Source organism: Antechinus flavipes, chromosome 2, assembly GCF_016432865.1.
Source record: "Antechinus flavipes isolate AdamAnt ecotype Samford, QLD, Australia chromosome 2, AdamAnt_v2, whole genome shotgun sequence".
NCBI lineage: Eukaryota > Metazoa > Chordata > Mammalia > Dasyuromorphia > Dasyuridae > Antechinus > Antechinus flavipes.
Window position 1 is genome coordinate 373,207,832 of NC_067399.1, and position 7,233 is coordinate 373,215,064.

A 7,233-nucleotide genomic window follows, 5' to 3' on the forward strand; every position below is an offset into this window, starting at 1 on the left:
GTTTGAATATTATTTTTCTCATTAGATTGTAAACTCCCTGAGGACAAATATTATTTTTTGCCTCTTTTCCCATCACCAGCACATAGTAGGTGATTAATAAATGATTGCTTGATATTGGGTCACTTCACACCCAGGAAATTGGCAGATGACAAATCAGGGAATAGTTAATTTTGGAGCGATTGTGGAAATTCAGGCATGCTATGGATTGTTAGTGCAACTGTGAATTGGTACAACTGTTTTCTGGAATGTATTTTGAAATTATGCAAATAAAGTGCCTAAAAATACACCCTTTGACTCGGATATTACATTATTAGGAATATACTCTATGGAGATCACTGAGCAAAATAGGCTTCAAATCCACCAAAGATGTTTATACCAGATTTTTTTTGTGGTATCAAAAAATTGTAAACAATGCAGATGTTCATCAATTGAGGAATGGCAAAATAAATGATGGTACATAAAGTAATCAGTTATGTTGGTAAATGTTGAACAAGTTCTTGGGGGATGGAGAGGAGGGGGAGGAGTTTGTTGAGAAGAGCCAAGTCCATTACAGTTGATCATCACATAATCTTGCTGTTACTCTGTACAATGTTCTGGATCTGTTCACTTCACTCAGCATCAGTTCATGTAAGTCTTTCTAGGTTTTTCAGACATCAGCCTGCTTATTAAGAAAAAAAAATTTTTAATTATAAGAGATGACTCTCCAAGAGAGGGAGGAAGGGGAGAAGGAATGGAAGTCTGAGTGATAAGATATATCAATAAAAATCTATTAAACTGTGTTTTTATAAGTATTATTTTATTTCTTTGTGGTGGATGAAGTAAACAGCTCTCCTAATATCTGATATCTACTACTCTATACAATGAGTAACTTTTAAATTTATTTATTTTTAGTTATTTATTTTTTATTATAGCTTTATTTACAAGATGTATGCATGGGTAATTTTTCAGCATTGATCCTTGCAAAACCTTCTATTTCAACTTTTCCCCTCCTTCCCTCCACCCCTTCCCCTAGATATCAGGCAGTCCCATACATGTTAAATATGTTAAAGTATATGTTAAACACAATATATGTATACATATTCATACAGTTATTTTACTGCACAAGAAAAATCAGGCTTAGAAATAAGGTAAAAATAACCTGAGAAGGAAAACAAAAATGCAAACAGACAAAAACAGAAGGAGTGGAAATGCTATGTAGTGGTTCACACTCATTTCCCAGAGTTCTTTCGCTTGGTGTAGCTGGTTCTCTTCATTATTGAGCTAATGGAACTGATTTGATTGATCTCATTTTCAAAGAGAGCCACGTGCATCAGAATACATTCTCATACAGTATTGTTGTTGAAGTATATAATGATCTGGTTCTGCTCATTTCACGAAGCATCACTTCATGTAAGTCTCAATGAGTAGCTTTTAAAAAGTAACGAAACCAAGCTAAATATTTTTAAAAGAAAATTTTCTTAGAGTAATTCTAGGTATGGCCATACTGAGCCTGAGATTTTGAGAAAAGCCTCATCCCTTTTCTTACCTATCAAACTTTTAAAAAATTCAATAGTATTTAATTTTTCTAAATACATGTAAAGATAGTTTTCAGCATTCATTTTTGTAAGATTCTGAGTTACAAATTTTTTTCTCCTTCCTTCTCCTATCCCTCTCAAGATAGCAAGCAATCTGATATAGATTATATGTATTATTGTTTTAAACATAAATCCATATTAGTCATGTTGTGTAAAAAAAAATCAGAACAAAAGGGGAAAATCACAAGAAAGAAAAAGCAAACAAAGAAAAGGTGAAAATAGTATGCTTTGATCCAATTTTAATTTCAATAATTCTCTCTGTAGATGTGATTGGCATTTTCCATCCCAAGTCTATTGGAATTGTCTTGCATCAATGTATTGCTAGAGAAGAGCTAAGTCTATCATAGTTGATTATCACATAATCTTGCTGTTACTGTATACAATATTCTCTTGGTTCTACTTATTTCCCTCAGCATCTGCTCATCTAACTCTTTCCAGGCTTTTCTGAAATCAGCCTGTTCATCATTTCTTATAAAACAATAATATTTGATTATTTTTATATACCATAACTTATTCAGCCATTCCCCAATTGATGGGCATCCATGCAGTTTCTAGTTCCTTGCCATCACAGAAAGAGCTGCTACAAACATTTTTGCATACATAGGTCCTTTCCCCTCTTTGATGATCTCTTTAGTATACAGACAATAGTGACATTGCTGGATCAAAATACAGTTTTACAGTTTTGGGGATATAGTTCCAAATTTATTATCAGAATGGCTGGATCAGTTCACAGTTCCACCAACAATGGATTAGTGTTTTGATTTTCTCATATCTCTTCCAATATTCATCTTTATTTTTTCCTGCCATCTTAACCAATTTGATAGGTGTGAGGGGGTATCTCAGAATTGTTTTAAATTGCATTTCTTTAATCAAATGAATGAGAACATTTTTCCATATGATTATAGATGGCCTTAATTTCCTCATCTGAAAACTGCTTATATCCTTTGACTATCAACTTGGGAATAATTTATATTCTTGTAAATTTGTAAGTCAAGTCTTATAATTAAATCCATTCAGTGGGAAAGGGCATCTTCACACTTCCTCATTCTAACCCACTCCCTTAGGTTTTATATGAGCATAATGAGATGCAATAGAAAGCACATGTCTCAGGCAATTGCAAAAGGCTGCTCCAGAGACCTCCAAGAAAACTCACCAAGAACATTACATGCTGGAGTGATATTCTCTTTCAGCATTAACCTCTCTTTATCTCCCTCACTTATTTCCCTAATAAGATTTTAGACCTCTCTGTTGGATCTCTCTACTAGACACTTTACTTCTCTGCCAGGACTCCTTCATTACTTTATTCCACTGTCGGGACATTGCCATTAACGAATTCAGACTTTCTATTCATGCACAGCAAAGGCTGACTTTCCAATGCCAATAATAAACTTCTTTTTATCAAAAAAAAAAAAAAAATCAATTGTTTTTCTTTTAAATTTGTAATTCTGAATTTAAACATAAACAAAGAATTTGGATAGATAAAACAGAACATGAATAGTGTTTTATATGCATCTGATGCCCCTTCCTCCCAAAGATTCCTCCATATTTTCCCTGTACTTCAATTATAAGAAGTAGCAAATTCCATCCCCTTTCTTTTCTTTCTATAATAATGTATTCTTCCTTTTACCCTCAGAACAGAATCAATCTCCTCTTCCCCTTTTTCTTAGTTAACTCCTCCAATACTCTTTAAATATATTAATTTTCTGAGAGGCCACTTGTTTCTTTTCTCCCTGTTAGAATTATGTTATATAGAATTAGAATGTTAATATTATATCATCATAAATAAAGCTTCTTTCAATAACTTAGATAAATTTAATTTTCTGGGTGTCTTTGGCTTTTGTTTAGTTTTTGTATATCAAAGTTCCCACTCAAATCCATTCTTTTTGTCTGAAATACTTGAAAGTCTTCTAGTCCATTAAAAAATATATTTTCCTTCATAAGATTATATCCAATTTTATTAGGTAAATTATTCTTGTTGATAAGCCTATGACTATTAAAATATTGTTTTTCAAAATCTTTGGTCTTTGGTAAAAACTTCCACATACTTGACCATGATCCCTTGATACATTAGCTGTTTCTTTCTGGATGCTTGCAGCATTTTTTCTTTGATTTTGGAGCACTATTATTACTGAAACCTTTTCTTTTTGGGTTTCTTTTAGGAGATTATTAATAGGGTTTTTTTTTTTTTAATTTTTCACTTTGCCTTCTAACTAATCAATTTCAGCAGTTTTCATTCATGGTTTCTAGAAATAGTAACCAGGCTTTTATTTTAAATCATGGTTTTTAGGGAGTCAAATGCTCTCTTTTTGAACTGCTTTCTAGTTCATTTGTGTTTGGTATCAGATAGACGACCATTTTTATTCTTTTGTTTTTCAATGCTTTGATGATTCAATGCTTACTATGTCTTGTTATTTTATATGGCATTGTTGATTTATGATTTATCTAACTTAGTTTTCAGGGATTCCATTAGTTGGGTTTGCCTCTTTCTCTTCTAACCTACTTATTCTCCTCCCAGTTTTTTTTCCATAAGAAGTTTTTTGTAATTCTTTTTTTCATATTTTATATGAAAATTCCAGGACTTATTGAAGGACCCTCACTAACACCCATGTCTCAGCCCCCTAGATACTAAAAAAAATCCCAGGAATTTGGAGGGGTTGCTGTGATGACCGTGCTAGCACCTCAGATACCTCAGAATCAGGCAGAGTCAGGATAAGCAAAAGTTCTTGGTCTTTATTCTTGGTCTTAGATGCAGGATTGAACAGGATGGAAGCAGAATCTCCGCAACTACCTTCTCCCTCCTCTACTGCCAAAGAGTGACCCTGGCTGGTTTTACTCCATCCCCTAATACCTCCTACAATCCTCTGTATACACCAATCATTGAGCCAGTACGGATAGTGGAAAGGACCATTTTCCAAACATATGCCCATAGAGTATTATCCAATTGGTAGTTAGCCTCAAGTGCTTGGCAGTCCTGACCTCAGTGCATTGACTCAGTAGTTTCAGCCCTCTACAAGTTGCCCTTTAAATTTTTTAAGGTAACAAAATCTAGCTCACAAACGTGACATAGATTTTACATTTTACAACGACACAAACCTTTTTTTTTATATCTCCAAACAGAAGGCTAAATCACAACAAAATAGACAAATCTAATTCTGTCTGATTAACTCAGGCACACAGGAGTGAAAAGTTTAGAAAAACCCAGAGGCATGCACAGCAACCAGAGGTGTGCAAAAGGACCAAATAATCAGAAGTGTGCAAGAAAAAAACAACAAACCAAAACTAGAGACACATAGCAGTAAAATTTAGAGTCATACAGAGAAAAACTAAGATTTGCATAAGATATCCTTAGCAGAATCAAGTCAAAAGAGGGGTTCTGGCGTTTTCTTCATAAAGAGAGATGAGCTCACTCAAGGGATGAGCCTGGGATTGGAGGTAGAAAACTGTGGAAGTCTCACCAGACAAGGAGTGGGGTTGGACTCCAGAGAAATATCTGGTGGCACTTACTCTATTCCCAATTGACTCAAGTGTCCAGTCCCACTTCTGACATCAATGTCAACTGGACCAGAACCAACTTCTAACCTGGGAATTGTTGGAGCCAAACAGTAAGTCAGAGGCAGGTGTCTCAGGAATCAAGTAACTAATACATAAATAATTTCAGGGTGAATGAAAGCATACCCAACTTATCTCCTGAGAAGAAGGGCTTAACATGCTGGGGCAAATCCCAAGTGAACTGGACCACAACACAATCCATCTTAGATCTTGAGGAGAAGTTCTTATGGTTGGCTCATGCGTGGACAATGCAGTCATTCCTGGGTCCTGTGGGAACAGTCTACAAATTGACAAACAGAGATAGTATGGCAGGAATAGTAGTGCAGTACCTAGTTCTGTTCATTTGGCAATTGTAAGAAAGGGATTGAACATGTCAAGAGAAGTGATGGATGGCTCTCAGATTCCTGGGAAATAGGAGGAGTTCCCACAAATCTAAATAGTTACTGAGTAATATGAAAATCACAAATTCCTCAATGAACACTTGGTGCTGGTCAAAATACTTTGCTGAGGGGTGAGATCATTCAGAACACAAGGGATTGTTGTTTATGTCAAGTTTAGGGCATGGTCTGCTTGCTGAGCCTTAGCTCTGGAAAATAGAGTATCTCCAAATATCTTGACAAGCTAGAACCATCAGTGACTATTTTTTTGGGTCTAGTCCAGCTCCAACGTGACTTATTTGGACAAGTCCCTTAACTTCTATTGGCCTTAGTTTCCTCATTTGTAAAAGAGAGAGAATTGTATTAGATTGTTTTTATTTTTTTAAAGTAATTTTAATTTTTTTTATTCTGAACTTGATAAATACCAACAAAGTTGAACTTTTCCATATACAAATGTAACAGGGGAATGATCTATGAGGAAATCCTGTGAGGAACTTAATTTGGTGAAAGTAATTGATGACACTCCTTCTATCCAATTCCAACATTCTCTTTGGCTGACCCTTAATGTCTGGGACACTCTCTTTCTTCCACACAAACTACTGACCTGTCAGTTCTAAATAAAGTTTAAGCTATAAATAAAAATTCTATCTTTTATTGGAAGCCTTTTAATTCCAATAAAACCCTCTTAATTCTAGTCTTTCATTTTTTCCCCATTTATTCTGTACATTGCTTGCTTTGTATATATTTGTTTGCATATTGTCTCTCCCATAAGGTTGTAAGCTCCTTGAGGGCTGATAGTATCTTTTCCCTTTTTTTGTATTCCCCAGGGCTTAACGCAGCTGGCGCATAGTAAATACTTAATAAATGTGTATTCATTCATTGATTTATTAAACAGAGGAGTTTGGTTCTATTCTTCAGAACAGTTATGTCCTATCTAACTACATCGTGAAGAAATATCTTATAATTGGTGAATGAAATGGTACTAGGTTCCTGCAAAAGGCCGAAGCAAGCTCTCCAGATGGCTTCATTAGGATGAAGACCATGAATTGTGGTGGGTTGAACTGACAATGGGTCAGAGCTTCAGACTTTTTCATTAGTCTTCAAGAAGCTATAAGTATATGGTGCTCTTGATTTCTGTCCCTGATATACTTCTTTCATATTCTTAGATTAAGCAATATTAAGAAACAAAATAAAACAGATTGATCTACAAACTTTTAATAGGACCATCAGGGACCCAGGAGTTGGAGTCCATACTAAATTTTGTTTGCAGCTAAGCACAAGTCATTTTCCCAGTAACTGAGGTAGTGTGAGGTAGAATTCATTTTTCATAACCAATATAGATGTCACCTCCTTTATAACAATTTTCTTGATTCTTCAGTTAACAATGCTATTTCTTACCTCAAATATTTAGCATGATCTGCTTGACCCAGTCAAGCAACAAAGGAGTTTATCTAGTGTCTTTGGGTTTGGTAAGACAAATGCTTTGTAGCAATTGCTTTAAGTTTGAACTCATTCTCCCCTGAGATCAAGGAGGATAGAAGTAGCATCCCCCCCCACCCCTTTTTGGGCAGGAGATATAAATTACATGGGAACAATACCAACTGTAACTAGAGATATAGGGAAGAGCATATTAAATGGAGACTCAAGCTGATAGTGTTAGAAGATACCTTACAACGCCTCATAGTTGCCTTTAGAACCTAGAAGGGAAGATAGAGTCAACCCCTTTCTGTTGA